Source organism: Callithrix jacchus, chromosome 3 (genome assembly GCF_049354715.1).
Source record: "Callithrix jacchus isolate 240 chromosome 3, calJac240_pri, whole genome shotgun sequence".
NCBI classification, from domain to species: Eukaryota; Metazoa; Chordata; class Mammalia; order Primates; family Cebidae; genus Callithrix; species Callithrix jacchus.
The window spans coordinates 143,144,709-143,160,914 of NC_133504.1; the positions used below are offsets into that span (position 1 = coordinate 143,144,709).

The following is a 16,206-nucleotide window of genomic DNA, read 5'->3' on the forward strand; positions in this document are numbered from 1 at the left end:
CTGCCTACCTACCAACTAAAACAGAAGGATGAGGTCTCCTGGAGAAACTGCCAAGGGCAGTAGGAGTTATGGGCAGCCTTGTGTAGGCCCTTCCTGCGAACTGTGGTGGGCCCCAGGAACACACCGAGCTCTTAGAACCAAGGATTCCAACCACCCACCACCTCCTGGGTTAACTGACTGGAACCTAATCTGCAACATACACGTCTGACAAACTGCATGGACTCAATGCAACAAGAACAGTCATTTTTGGGCTCACAGGCCCAAAGAGAGCCTTAAATCAAACCCAGCTGGGCGTTCCCAGCTTTCAGGTCGGGAGGTTGCTTATCCCCATTTTCTATAACTGATTCCATCTAACCATTAGACCCTGGTCTGGCTTTTCAGTATCCCCTTCTCTGGGTCAAGGCTGTGTGGCAAGACTGGCCTTAGTAGTTCCTTCTCTGCCTGCTGACTTCAGTCACACATGGCCCAGGTATTGAGCCATTAACTCTATGACCTGGTGAAGTATTTTTTTTTTTTTTTAAACTTTGTACTAATGGAGATCCACACAGGAAGGTCGAGAGTATTGTGGTTGGATTCTTTCTGGGGTGAATGAGTCTCGGGTGAGTGGGACACAGGATTGCTGTAGCATCCATTTCCTCCCCACTTCATTTCCACTGTATTAACCGTTCCCAACACTTTCAAAGTTCAAACCAACAGGGTGAGCTTTATGATTTGCCAGTAAACATTTTCCACATTTAGTCTCCAAGAATGTTTCTCATCGAAACTGAACAGGGGAGAAAGAAGTTGTTGCTGATCCCTGGATTTGTCTTGTCCTGTGTTTTGAGCCTCTGATTTGGACTAGGAACTGGAAGGAAGGAGGCAGAGTTTATAGAGGAAATGGGGTAAGGTAGAGAAATCATATTCCAACAGGAACAAGTTCCAGTCTTGGGGCAAAGCCAGGGCCCATTTGGGCTCAATGACTCTCGAAGCATTTCAGTTCAGCACATGTTTAACAGGGCATTTTTCCTTGAATTTTTAGACTTGTGTATTTTGAAGGAAATTGAAGCCGCATGGCCCTCATTCATTTACACTGAACTCATCAAAATCTTGTTTTGTAATGATTCTTTGATGTCCAAAGAGCATTGTGATCCTGTTTCATGGTCTTATTTTTTTCCTCTTTGAGAATTAGCAAACTCTCTCTTGCCAGCCCTAAAGCCGCTCCAGTTCCAAGCTGTTCACTCCCTGGTCTAAAGTGTTCTCCTCCTAGGGAGGTCACCCTTAAACAAAGCCCAGCAGTTTCAAGATGCCACTCTGATGCTTGGCAAATTGTGCTTGTCTTTCTAGTTCCATGGTTGTCGGGTGGATAAGAGGCAGAGTTGGGATGCCTGTAAGAATCTCACTGACTGCTTCATGCTTGATTGACTTATTGTCTTCATGTTAACTTAAAATGAAAAACTACAAACCATACAAAAGGAGAGAAAAGGGTATAATACAACTCCATGTGCCTTATACCCATGTTCAGCAATTACGAATTTAAGGCCATCTCATCTATGTCTCCTTTGTTTTGAAGCAAATCTCAGATGAAGTGTCATTTCATCTGCAAACATTTCAGCATCTATCTCTAAAGATAGATTCTTAAGAAATGTGACCACAATACTAATATCACACCAAAACAATAATTCCTTAATAGCAGATATCTAGTTTGTTTGAATCATGAGCTAAATACAATCTACACGTTGCAATCAGTCGCCACATCTCTTAAGTTTCTTTCCTCTTCCTCCTTTCCTCCTCTTCTCCGTTCCTCACCCTCCACCGATACAAAGGAGTTCTCGAGGTAAATTCTGAGGAATATAGCTTTGGCAAATTCCAAATACTGGGCTAGTAACTGAAAAAGAGAAAAAATAAAACAATGATTTTAATTTACTGTCCAAGTTGAAAGAAATGTAAAGCAAAGGTCCAAAACACTGAGCCTTGAGGTCTATGAATGTAATTGCAGTTTTACCCATGACCTTGTCCAGAAGTTTTAAGCGGAGAACTTATTTTTTTTTACTTTTAAGTTTGGGGGAATACATGTCAAGGTTGGTTACATAGGTAAACACGTGTCATGGGGGTTTGTACATATTTCATCACATAGTTATTAAACCCAGTACCCCATAGTTATCTTTTCTGCTGCTCTCCTTCCTCCTACCGTCCCTTTTCAAGTAGACCCCAGTGTCTGTTGTTTCCTTCTTTGTGTTCATAAGTTCTTATCATTCAGCTTCCACTTAAGCCTGCACCATTTGGTTTTCTGTTCCTGCATTACTTTGCTAAGGATAATAGCCTGCAGCTCCATCTATGTTTCTGCAAAAGATAGGATCTTGTTCTTTTTTATGGCTGCGTAGTATTCCATGGTGTATCTGTACCACATTTTCATTACCCAGTCTGTCACTGATGGGCAGTTAATTGATTCCTTATCTTTGCTATTGTGAATAGTGCTGCAACAAACACTTGCTTGTATATGTCTTTATAGAAGAACTATATTCCTCTGGGTTTATACCCAGTAATGGGATTGCTGGGTGGGATGGCAATTCTTTTTTTAGCTCTTTGAGGAATTGCCATACTGCTTTCCAGAAAGGTTGACTTAATTTACACTTCTTCCAATAGTGTGTAAGTGTTCTAATGGGAGAACTTTAAGAGAACGGAGAAATATCTCCATAGGGCAATAATCTCGTAACTTCTTGATCACAGACCTTTATCAATCAATACATTTCTCATTGCCTGTCAATGCATAGTTATCTGTTCATAAATTATAAACATATACTACTACATTAATACGTCCATGATAAAACAGGCACTAAAACATTGTTAAAGAATAAATAAATAAAAAAAAAACCTAAGAGTTCCATGAGAATCTGCTCACTTTCAGGGCTCATTGATAAAACAGATTCTTTAAAGTCAATGGAGGAAAATTGCTCACTGCCAGTCTGTGGGGTTGATTTTTGAGGGAATGGGACAGGAAATTGTCTCCTTCTGCAGGCCAAATAAAACTTGGTGGGCCAGGGAAGCAGACATCTTTTTCTCATAGTCTTAGTTTCCCCACCTTTTTTTTTTTCCCTTAACAATCACTCCTTCTGTTCGCCCATGTGGCCCCACTCCTGTCCAGCTTTCTCTGAGGCCCACCTCCCCCAACCACACCTGCTTTCATCAACATCAAGAGTAGAACTGGAGGATCCAGGTTTGTGAAACTTGAGATGTTCAGAATTTGAGCCCTTTTATTGAAAAGGAAGATAAAATTGTGAATTCACAACTGGTAGGTTCCCATCAGGGTCTTCGAAAGGCACATGCATGCCAGGAACCTCAAACCATATTCATCAACCTCACAGTCACTTCCCTCCTGCAGAGCTCTGAAGTACCAACTTCCCCTTCCTTTCTTTCTGACTCCCTTCTCCTGCAGAACCAGCTCTGGGAATTCTGGTACCCTTCTAGCCCATTTCTCCTGTGTTTAAGTCTCATATAGCTAGAGATGGAGCTGTCTTCCCGGTTGCCCCTTGAGCCAAGAATGCGCCTGTGAGCCTTTCCTCACTTTCTTCCTTCATTAGCAGCTCTGCCCAGAACATAAGAGGGAGAGGCCAGGGACCCCAGAAGCAAGTCCATTTGTCATCCTGAGGACTGTAATCCAGTGGCTCTCTGATGAAGGTGAGAAGACCTAGAAATTCAAGTCTGGAGTTAGACTGGCCCCAGTTCCTACATAGTCTCTACCAGCCATGCAAACTTGGAACTTAGCTTCTCTGAACTTTTCTTACCTATAAATGGGAATAACACTTACCTCACAGGCTGTTGTGAAATTGTGTAAAGCATCTGATGCAGTGCCTGGTACATAGGAAACCCTTAAATTGTGGATTTTACTATGAGTAATGGAGGGAGTTAGAATACATTTCATCAGTTCTAAGACATACTTCTTATTGTCTCCTGGAAGCAGCTTCCATCTTAGAATTCACAACACCATGAAGATAGCGGGCAGTGTCTATCTTTCTTGGTTATCTGTAAAAATAATGGTGTGCCTTACAATAGACATAGTCTTCAATATGATGTAATTTGGTAACAGCTAACTTCATCCACAGTGAGCACAGGTGGACTGAGATCAATAAACTGGAGTTCCTGCAACCATACTGTCTCTTCCTCCCTCTCTCACTGAAGAGGCAGGGAAATGGCCAACTTGGGCTGAGAAAGGGGTAACTAGCTTAGGGGGAAGTCCATGGAGAGAGGCGTGAGCTCCTTGTCAGTGACTGAAGCCTGGCGTCGCGTGCAGCTCTGCCTCCACAAGTGGGTGGGTCTTTACCACATTTGCCAGTCTCTTGCCTCTGCCCCCTACTCCTTCCCCAGCAATTTAGCTCCTTTCTGCCCTCACACTGCAGCTCTTTCCTATTTCCTCCTTCCCCAGTTTGAAGAGGAAGACTGAATCCAGCATGTTGCTTGGCTGCTGGTGTCTATGGCCCAGAATCATAGATTTTTTAGAGCCTAAGAAGAGCTTGGAGATGATTTAGTCTAATTCCCCTATTTTATAGATGAAGAAACTAAGGCCTAATATTTACCCAAATGACTCAGCCCTGCCAGTAGCAAGCTATGTGACCTTGAACAAGTCATGACATTTTTTTTGGAAACAATGATAAAGCATTCATCATTTTATGAAATGTGTCCTCAGGAAGCAATAAAATTGGAGCTAGTTCTTAAAATTTTAAACCACCAGCTCTAGGCAAAGCAATGACATAGAGGTTACACAGTGGCAAGTGACCCTGCACAGCACCCATCATGAACAGAGCAGCCTCTAATACAGTCTGACCACCTGGGCCTGCTTGGAATGGTACCTGGGCCTTCTCCACCAATTTTGAACACATGCAGCCTGGGGCCATTGACAGCAGTAAGGCTACATTTGAGTATGCAATTCCAAGGATTTCTATCTAATTCTAAGAGTTTCATATACAAAGGATGGCAGCAGAAAGGCAGGACAGAGTTCAGTCATGCAACAGTTACAAGCTGTAGCTTGTGTTGATTAAAAATGTGGCCTTTGGCTGGACGTGGTGGCTCATGCCTGTAATCCCAGCACTTTGGGAGGCTGAGGTGGGTAGATCACTTGAAGCCAGGAGTTTGAAACCAGCCTGGCCTGCATGGTGAAACCCCGTCTCTACTAAAAATACAAAAATCATCCAGGCATGGTGCGGTGCACCTGTACTCCCAGCTATTCGGGAGGCGGAGGCAGGAGAATCACTTGAAGCTGGGATAGGGAGGTTGCAGTGAGCCAAGATAGCACGAATACACTCCAGCCTGGGCGACATAGTGAGATCCTGTCTCAAAAGAAAAAGAAGTGGGCTCTGAAGTCACTCAAATCTGAGTACAAATCTTGGCTCATCAATGACGAGCTGTGTAACCTCAGCTAAGCTTCAAGCTTCTCATCCTTAAATCTGGTCTTGATGATAGCACCTACCTCATGGGAGTAAGAATTAAATGCAAAACACAGGAAGCATTAGATGCCTGGAACATTTTAAGTGTACTTTAAGCATGAGAGATGAGAAATTAATGGTGATGAGAAATAAATCACCTCCTAGGAACCTCGCAGCAAATGCAGTGGGTCCCCATCTCATTGATGAGAAAACTCTGATGTCCTGAGGCTGAGGAACCTTCCCTAGGTATCCTGCCAGCCTGGAGTGCAGGCATCCTGATTCCAGCACAGCATCACTCCTGTGTTGTCATGGAGATGGATTTGCTTGGATGTGTCAGCTTGTTTCACACCTTTATAATTCACTACGGCCAGGCTGGGGGACTGAGATGGATTCTGAACCAGAAAAGCAATTGCTTTACAGATTAAACTTTTCTGGGTAATGTTTGGGTAGTTTCTCTGGCCAGTTAAAATTATGCTGAAGATGGCAGTTCCTCACTTGTACATTTATTTTCTCACTGAAGCAGGCGTAAGAGCAGACGACAGGAGTTCCCAAAGTCATTCCTTAAAGTGCTCAGTCAGAAATATTTTTGGCTGTATTAGCTAATTGATGAAAGATTATAAAGGATCAAAGGGATCTTATTGCAAATGCATCTGGAATAATCCTTTCCTCTTAGATGCTGCTGCAGTTTTTAATAGAAAAAAGCATCTGGGTACCAGTCCCTCTGCCTTCCTGCAATACAAACCCTGCATGAGGTGTTGTGGGGGACATGCTGGTCGAGTGCATTCTGATCACAAGCAGGACTCCAGAGTTAGAGCCTGGCCCTGCTGTTTGCTGGCTGTGTGTCTTTGGGCAATTGCCTTAACTTCTCTGTGTTATGATAATCGTTGCATCAACGTCATGGAGCTACTGTGAGGACTAACAGACTATATCATGCACATGCAGCCCCAATGCAATGCCTGGTACACAGGTGTTATTGATCGGTATCAGCTACTTATGTGTCCATCACTGCTACTGTACAAGCCAGCTTCCTTTCTTTGCTCCCTGCATACATTTTCTCTTTAGAAAAGATACTCGCATGGTACTGGGGAACAGTGCTGGTGTCTTATCACTCCATGGTCTTCCCTGAAGTACCCACCTTTTGGCCTCCTTGGGTTCTGCTCAGATAGCAGCTCAACCTCATCAGGAAACTAATTTCTTTAACATCACAAAAGAAATCAACTCTCCGCCAGGCATGGTGCCTCAGGTCTGTAATCCCAGCACTTTGAGAGGTCAAAGTGGGTGGATCACCTGAGGTCAGGAGTTCAAGATCAGCCTGGCCAACATAGTGAAACTCCTTCTGTACTAAAAATACAAAAAATTAGTCGAGCATGGTAGCGCATGCCTGTAGTCCCAGCTACTCGGGAGGCTGAAGTAGGAAAATCACTTGACCCCAAAGGCAGAGGCTGCAGAGACCTCCTGAGATTGCACCACTGCACTCTAGCCTGGGTGACAGAGTAAGACTCTGTCTCCAAAAAAAAAAAAAAAAAAACCCAGCACCCCTTAGGTGCTTGCTTACTAATTTCCATGTACTACCCTCAAATACCTATAGACTGCTTCAGAGAATTAAAAAGCCCAATGACAGCTGGGCAGGTGTGGTCACTAGGGCAACAAAGGTGAGACTAAGATATAGTGTTCCGTATAACTCAGGCATTATTTCTTCAGTTACAAAAGACCCGGGGACGTGGTCGGGGTGTGTGTGTGTGTGTGTGTGTTGTTGTGGTGGTGGTGGTGGTGTTTTTAAAAAAATCCCCATTCAGTTACTTTTTGTCGTCTAAAGAAAGCACCGGTGATTTTTTTCTTTCCCAGTTAGTTTCTTTGGACATAAGCCTCTCCTCTTTCCTGACATGGTTGACAGGGTTGAATTGAGGCATATGGACCCCAAAGGAGTCTAGTGATTTGATTTTCCTTCAAATTCTTAACATTTGTTTACCATTTAGCAAAGGCAGAGAATTTCTATTAATAAAAATACTGGTTTACAGAAACAGATTTGTCTTGACCAGTGGAATTAAATTAATGTTCTGAAAAAAAAAATTGAGCAAGACATTTCCTACTTCTTGGAAGTTCTTCTCTTTTTAGTGTTTTATGTAACTGTGATTTTTTTTTTTTTTTTAAACTAGGTAGCCTTCTGGTAGATGAATTAAGAGTTTACACTTAGGTAGCTAAAAAGAAAACATTCATTCCTGGGAAGATTATAATTTCATAACAAATGCTTATTAAATGGGAGTTCAGGAGTTGGAGAAAATCTCCGTTAGGATGCGCTCTGAAACACCTTCCCATGGCTGGGCTTCACGGCTATGGCATATCACGCATTCTAGGCTATGGGGATTCTGCAGTAAACTGACTTTCCAGTGAAAGGGCAGTAAACAGGCACACACATAGCGCATCAGATGGAAATAAGTGGCATGAGATAAAGCAGGTAAGGGGATGCTGTTCTACATAAGAAGACCTTGCCAAGAAAGTGGAATTGAGTAGAACCCAGAAAGAAGTGAGGGAGGGAGCCATGAAGGCAGCTGACCTTTGCATGGCAGTAGCAGATGGGACAGGTGTGGTGGCCCACTTCTGTAATTCTAGCCCTTTGGGAGGCCAAGGCAGAATTGTTTGAGCTCAGGAGTTTGAGACAAGCCTGGGCAACATAGTGAGACCCCCATCTCTATCTAAAAAAGTAGCAGACGGGACAATCTGACTTCAAGTCCACACCTATGAAGTGCTAATGATTCCTACAGCAATTCCTATTCCTCAGTAGCAAGTGAGAACCACGTAAGAGGAGCCAGCACCTGGGTGGGCTCGTGATAGTTTCCTCTACTTGCTTTCCCCCTGATTCATTCCTGATGGGAGAGAGGGGTTCTTACCTGGTTAAACCTCACTCTGGGCCACAAGCTCTGAATATAGATTTAAATACAATTGCAAATGCCAATGGCCTCCTTCCCCACCTTGCCCTCTAGTCTTACTCTGTAAATTCATGTTGAATTTTCTCATTCCTAAATTGTGTTGCCTTCTAAATTACTGCAGCCTGTTCATGTCTTTGTCATGAATTTTCTCTAATTGCAGATGCACCCATGTCCACCCTGTGTTTTTCCCTCCTCATGCTTCTGTCCTCGGTGGCAATCCCCATCGCGGTGTTATCTATAGATTTTGTGACACTTGCTCCTAGGCCATCAGTCAGGGTATTGATTCAGATCAATGTGATGGTGGATTATTAGGACACCCTCTGAAACACCTTTCCATGGCTGAGCTTAACACCCCTTTAGTTTGTGATTTCTGATTATTTTCAGCTTTCTTTGGACTAATAGTGAAAATAAAACCTTTCCTGAGACATTGCATATTCAACTCAGTCTACCCCCTTCCCCATCCCTTTATATTCTTAATTATAATAACAGTATTACGGTCATTAAGACAATCTCATAAACTTGTCTGTGTTCATTTAAATGCAAACTGTCCTTTGTTTATTTATTCCTGGTTTTCTGGACTCTTAATTTTACTTTCCTGTTAGTTTTTCCAGCTGGCAGTTGCATATCTCAGACACTATATTTTCACTACCCTTTCCTTCTGTTTTCTCTCTGCATCACTATCACATGTTGTTGGTCTTGTTCCAATCTTCTGACGTCCCCCTGAGTGCAAGGTAATTTTTCAGAAATAATTACTCATTTTTCCTGCACCATTGTTCAGTAAGCATATTAGTCAAATTCCTTTATTCCCCGGGGCCATGTGTCATCTGGAGCAGCTGATTTATGCATGCTTACATTTGCCAAATATTCCTTCACCTATTTTTTGTCCAAGCTGATCTGTGTGAGTTTATATAATTCTCCAAATTTTACTTATTATAAAGCTATCTGAAAGTAGTCTAGCACTGCAGGTCGAGTTAGAGCAGGGTTTTATCATTTTTATTTTAGTGTTTGCCTCTTTTACTTGTAAATCTGTGTTCTCTCAAGCTTCTTGGCCTATTCTTTTATGACTCAGACTGAGCTTACAGATTTTAAAGTGCTGGCTAAGTGTTAAGTCGTTCTGTTTCAGCTCATGTGTATTTTTTTCTGCTGAACTTAATTGATACAGCCCATTGTCTTGGCCTTGTATTGTTCTTGCCTCAAGTCAGAACTATTCAGTGATCCTAAGAATTTGACACACAGCTGAATAGATCCCTGCTTTTTCCATTTGATATAAATGGTTAGAATCTGGACTAAAAAAACGATGAACTCTAAATCTCTTTTAGAAAAAAAAAATATATGAAATGTGCTGATTAGATCAGCTTCTTAGAAACTACCAAGTGTGTCATCTTCCAAAAGCACAGAACTTCTACTATGTGAATAGTTTGGCACTAACTGTTCACACTTTTCTTTAGAGAAATAATTTGTTTTTGACCCAACCTCCTTTTTTTAACACAACCTTGCCAAGTCAATGTGTTTTTAGAGAGCCTCTTGCTGAAGTTGATTCAGTTGCTAATGGTATCCTAACTTGGTCGTTACCTCCACCCACTCACTAGAGAATCCTGAAATCACAGAATGCATTCCTGCCATTTATTTTTATTTTTTTTCCAAGACAGAGTCTTGCTCTATCACCTAGGCTGGAGTGCAGTGGCATGATCTTGGCTTACCGCAAGCTTCACCTCCCAGGTTCAAGTGACTGTCTTGCCTCATCCTCCCAGGAAGCTGGGATTTCAGGCAAGTGCCACCATATGCAGCTAATTTTTGTATTTTTAATAGGGTTTTACCATGTTGGCCAGGCTAGTCTTAAACTTCTAACCTCAAGGGATTCTTTGCCCTACTCATCCTCCCAAACTGCTTGGATTACAGGCCTGAGCCACCACGCCCAACCCTCCTGCCATTTATTTTTAGAATCTAATCCAATGCCCTTATTTTACTGAAGACAAATGTTTGATCCCAATAAGTGAGCTTAAATCAGCACTGTGTCCATGTCTACAGTCTGTAGCTCTGTTTATAATACAATAAAAAAATTTTTTTGAGATGGAGTTTCATTTGATGCCAAGGCTGGAGTGCAATGACATGACATGATCTTGGCTCACTGCAACCTCCACCTCCTGGGTTCAAGCGATTCTCAGCCTCTGAGTAGCTGGGATTAAAGGCACCTACTATCATGGCCAGCTAATTTTTTTGTATTTTTAGTAGAGACGGGGTTTCACCATGTTGACCAGGGTAATAACACTGTTTGTTTGTTTGTTTGTTTGTTTGAGACGGAGTCTCACTCTATTGCCCAGGCTAGAGTGCAGGGACAAGATCTCAGCTCACTGCAGCCTCCACCTCCTGGGTTCAAGTGATTCTCCTGCCTCAGCCTCCCCTGTACCTGGGATTACAAGTGTGTGCCAACACACTCAGATAATTTTTTTGTATTTTTAGTAGAAACAAGGTTTCACCGTGTTAGCCAGGATGGTCTCGATCTCCTGAGCTTGTGATCCATTCAACTTGGCCTCCCAAAGTGCTGAGATTACAGGCATGAGCCACTGTGCCTGATCTAATGACACTTATTTTTAATAAGCTTTTTTACCGGGCGGCATGGCACTGGGCTTTGAGGTTGAGTTGGAGCATACAGAAGTAAGCCTCACTATCTTTTTGTGGGGAGAGAGGTGGGGACAGAGTCTCACTCTGTCACCCAGGCTGGAGTGCAGTGGCGTAGTCACAACTCACTGCAGCCTCAACCACTTAGGCTCAAGCCATCCTCTCTTCTAAGCCTTCAGAGTAGCTGGGACTACAGGTGCATGCCTCTATGCCTGGCTAATTTTTGTATTTTTTGTAGAGACAGGGTTTTGTCACGTTGCACAGGCTGGTCTCGAACTCCTGAACTCAAGCAATCCGCCAGCCTGGGAATCCCAAAGTGCTGGGATTACAGGCGTGAGCCATCGTGCCCGGCCCCTGTTGTCCTTTGGAGTTGCTAGCAAGAATGTTATAGTTGCTAGGCCATTTTATTTTATTCAGATAGCACTTGATATGGTATTGATTGGTAGCCTGAGCAAAAACAAATGGAGCGACTGAAAATACTAAATTTCCAGTTCTAACCACATGGCCAAGTCAACCTTTGCCATGGTTACCCCGTGCAAGGACAGTAGAAATCCTAATGGCAGCTGGTTACAGAGGAGGAGCAGCCTCACTGGGGTCACCTTCAGCAGATTACAAGAAACCATCGTTCCCTGTCCTCTGAAAGCATACTTTGAAAATACGCAGCAAGCAATATCTTTGATGGTGTGAGTTTTGGGTAACAGCAGTCCTGGTATTTAGAGACTTGTGTATACATACATGTTAAGGAGATCGCTTTAAGGAGATCAGAGCAGACATTAAACAAGTTAGAACAGAAACATTTTCTGCAAATGAATATTCATGTGTATCGTGCTCCCGTTACTAGAGAAATTTCAAAGCTCAAATCTTTTCAAAGTCCTAAAATTCTTACACAAATAGTCATTTAAAGGAGAAAGTAAAAAAACTAGCTGGGAATGGTGGCACATGACTGTAGTTCCAGCTACTGTGGAGGCTGAGGTGGGAGGATTGCTTGAGCCCTGGGAGGCTGAGGCTGCAGTGAGCTTAGACTGCACCACTGCACTCCAACCTGGGCAACAGAGTGAGACCCTGTCTCAAAAAAAGGAACTAACAGAAAGAGGAGAAACTAAAGGACATCTGAGCATTTTTATCAGCCCAAACCTAACTTAGCAGGTAAGTATCTGTAAACTTCACTATTCTTTTCATAGCGAGAAGATCCAGACCCTGGCCTCAGTTATCCCTCAGCTCCATGCGGCAGGGGGCCCTTGTGGCCCCCTTGGTGCCGGAGAGAGCCCTTGACTGGTGTGGTTGCCATAAAGCACCCTGAGCTGCTTTTATTGTAGCAGGGTGATAACACGGCTGATCTGTTTTTATCCAGGAAATTTAGCCTAAAGTAAAAAACAAAAGCAAACCTTTAAAACACATTCAGCCCTTGGAACCCACTTCACTTTCAGTGGGACCAGGTCGATTTAGTCTTCTTTCTGGATCCCCTTCAACCCGTCAGATCTCCTGGACTTGGCCGCGGAAGACTGTCTGTGCATGACTGTTAATCGGCCATTTGGCTTGTTCCCTCTGATTACTTCCAGAAATTACAGAACATCTTGTCCCTACTGAGGGTCTTCAGTTACCTTTATTTTATTTTTTTTCCCCTGAAAGGGCTCTCATTCCAGCATGTTCATGGCCAGCCTTTCCTGGCCATGAAAATAATGAGACTGGACGCTAATAGCTGCTGCATTTCAAATTTCTGTGCAGCGTCCCCAGTGACCTGAACACCTGTGAGTTTGAAGGCCCTTTCAATCACAGCTTTTGAATCACGGATGAATCAAGTGAGACTCAGGCTACGTGGGGAAGAGGTTTTAACCAAATGCATGCCATGATGCTATGTTTAAGTAATCTGACAGAGCAAGTGAATTGACTCTCATTTTTCAAAAATATAGGGCTTATTCAGATTAATTGTACCTGAAGTGCAATGGAATGCTTTTTTTCAGCAATGAATTCTAATGCATTCAGAAAAGCAGGGGTCCCAGTCTCATGCCAACCCTCATATTATATGCTTGCCTCCTCCGCTGCTTTCCCCTGGAGTCAGTGGGAGCCCCACATGCAGCAGACCTCCACAGGGAAAGCTGTTCTAGATACCAGAAGACCCTGATGCCAGAAGGCATTTTTCTATGGCTGCTGATCTGGCCCTTAGCCTGAAAGAAGAGTCTTGACAGACTGTTCAGTAGGCAGTCAAGTGGAAAGGGGAGCAGATAAAACCCGGATGCTATGGTGTCCCATCCGCAGGAGCAATCCACATGCCCATCCTTCAAGCCACGTTTGTTTCATGTGCTCCTTTCCTCTGGATTCTGTGCTTGGGAGTGAGTTTGTGATTTTTTTTTTAAATGAAACATATCTAGCCAATGGTTGGTTGAAACCAATTGCTGTGTAAATTTCATCACATACTTTATGTACCCTGATCTTTAGTATTCAGAATGAGAGAGAATAATTAGAGAAGCAATTATTGACAGGACTCAAGGCGCTCTCCCCCAGCTTTAGGATATTCTGACCTCAGAGAGGCACAGATGCAACTCACTCAGGTCACTGACCCTCCCCACACCAGTCTCCTGAAAGGAAGGAAACTGGCTGGACCAGAGTATGTTTCATGAGGAAGGAGTGCTGCTCACTGAAAGCTGTTCTTTCGTTGTCAGTGACAAAGACATTCTCTTCCTTGACTGTGTTACAGGGTGTGGTTTGGGTAGGCTCCTGTGGAACTCGGGGCACAGCCTAATGACAGATGGGGAAATATGGTGCAAAGAAGGTGCCCAGGGCTGTCCACCTGTGTACGGCTCCTGGCAGTACTGAGTCTCACAAGCCTGGCAGGAGAGCCCCATGTTTGATGCAGAGTCACGCTAGAGTAAGAGATGGAGAGAGTGAGAAAATGCTGAAAGAACATAAAAAATGGTCACTTTCTGATCCTTTGTAACTATTCATTGTGTATTGCTATAAAAGGAAGAAAGCTAATCAGTGTTTTCCAAAGAACCTGCCTCTGGCCACCTGTTGGTAAAAGAAACCCAATAACCTTCCTCCCTTCTCCACACATGCACAAGGTTAGACAGAAGAAGGACTAAACTTGGCCCTCAAACAAAACATTGTCAATTAAGAAAGGGTGGACCCAAAGCTATTGTACACATAGGACTTCGAGGGTGGTGTTTACCCTTTCAAAGCATTTACAGGAATGCTTGTAATTCCTTTATAACTTGTTTGGCGTTTGACTCCCTGAGAAGCATCAGATGCTCGTGCAAGTTAGCTGCCTTTTTTATTAATACACACACTTTTATTATGTCTTAAGGCAAATTAACTTTGACATGAAAATCAGTACTCATACCGTCCCCACCACCACTATAAAATGCAAAGGGAACAAACCTAGAGGTGAGTCTTCTCACCTAATCGCCTGCCTACTGGCTCTGGTTATAAAGCAGCAAACCCAAAGGTAGATTTTCCTAAGTAATTAGAAATGATCACTGTTAACACCATGTCAGAGATATTTGGATTTTGCTAAAAACAGAAAATAAAAATTCTGGAGTTGGAGCAGCAATTCTACGTCGATGCTAAAATGTTTATATCGTAGTGTAATAAATTCAGTCTACCATGTCTTTTGTGTTATTTTAATAACACAAGATGCATCATTAGGTGTAGAATTGAGAAGAGGAAGAGAACCAACTAATTATAGAAAAACAAAGGAGTGGTTTGTCAAGAACATTTTCTGCTTCTTAGTGTAATCAAAGTATCTTTAGAGGCATTTAAAGCATCCATTTAAGGAAGCTGCGTCACATCAGTATTTGCAAAACTCTATGAAGAAGCAGTGTGGAGATGGAAGCGCCAACCCAGGGACACAGAGGCCCTGAGATCTAGTCCAGAGTCGCTAAGTCAGGACTGTCAGAACCATTTTTGTCTAACGTGATTTTGTAGAACACACTGTTCCTAGGACAAACGTTGAGGAGGAAGAGGAAACCTTTTTAGGTCAGGAGTTGCTGGTGATCTAGGCACCATTCCTAGATACATTTCTAGGTATTTTACTGGGACCATTTTTGTAAGAGTTCCTTAGGGAGCGACTTTGACTGTGTGTGACCTTTGTGTAAGAGTCCCCTCTTGAAGAAGGTGTGGAGTGAGAATCTGTTCATTTGCACCGGGGAGTAGGTGACTTTGAGCACTGGAAGAAATTGTTAGGCATTTCTCGTGGGATTTCTACTGAGATTGACTTGAGAATGTAGGAGGTACATTCACCGATGGAGAGTATTGTGTTTACGTAGAAGTAGTCTTGGTGTCTACCCAGTTCTTCCTGGTTATGTAAGGAAAACCAGGCATCCTTGTGACGTGGAATAACAAAACAATGGCAAAGCAGCTACAGGGTACTGTAAAAATGCTTATTAAAAACAGGAAGACTTGGGGGCAGGGTCAAGTGATTAACCCAGAAGGTTTCTGGTGTGGTCCCTTAAGACCTCTCAGAAGAACTGACCTTAACTAAGTTCAATCCTTCGGTATTTGAGCTTCCCCATTGGTAAAATGGGGGTGATGGTGCTTTTGTCAACATTTGTCAGGTATCATATCAAATGTAGATGTAGAGTTAGTTCCAGCCCTGCATGCTCATGGACTGTGCCAACAGATGAATGACAAGTAATTCATCTATTGAATTACTATGAATGAAGTGAGAGATGGCATAAAGGGGGGACTTGACTAGGAAGTATGTGGCATACGTAAGGCACAGCTATACATAGAGCTGAGAAACACAACTCCTTTCCTGGCTCTCATCCTTCCACATATTATTTCAATCTGTATCAGTGAGTTGCAGTGATGTTTATAATTCATAGTAACATTTACCTCTGAGAACGTTAATGCAGAGTTTTAAAGTATTCATTAGCAGAATAGAATGATAAAATCTAGCCATAAAAATAATTTATGTTCAATTTCATTACAACATAATGAGCCAATTTGTTTTATTGGATTGATTTCCCCATATACCCTTGCAGGTAAGAGTGAAATAAAGTTTGCTATTCTTGACGAAAGGGGAGAGACTTCATTTGTGACAACATCAAAATGTAGGTTTTATGTCATGGAAATAATATTTCAAGGAGAAAGATAATGACTATGGTAAAATTTGCAAAAAGGACTAAAAGAGTCATGGCTTAAGCATCCAAAACAATAAAGTCTGTTCTCTGTGGTTTTATGGGGTCTACGTAACCTAATTAAACAGACTTCATTTGTAATGGAAACAGCAATATTGGTGAGTCTCATATGACTTTGATTATGTCCTA

General features: G+C 42.7%; 1 protein-coding gene across 2 annotated transcripts in view; it reads left to right on the forward strand.

Annotated features, from left to right (window-relative positions):
- The window catches only part of LNX1 (ligand of numb-protein X 1), a 195,866-nt gene that overhangs the window by 94,945 nt on the left and 84,715 nt on the right, over positions 1 to 16,206 (forward strand). The gene's annotated exons all lie outside the window — the stretch shown is intronic.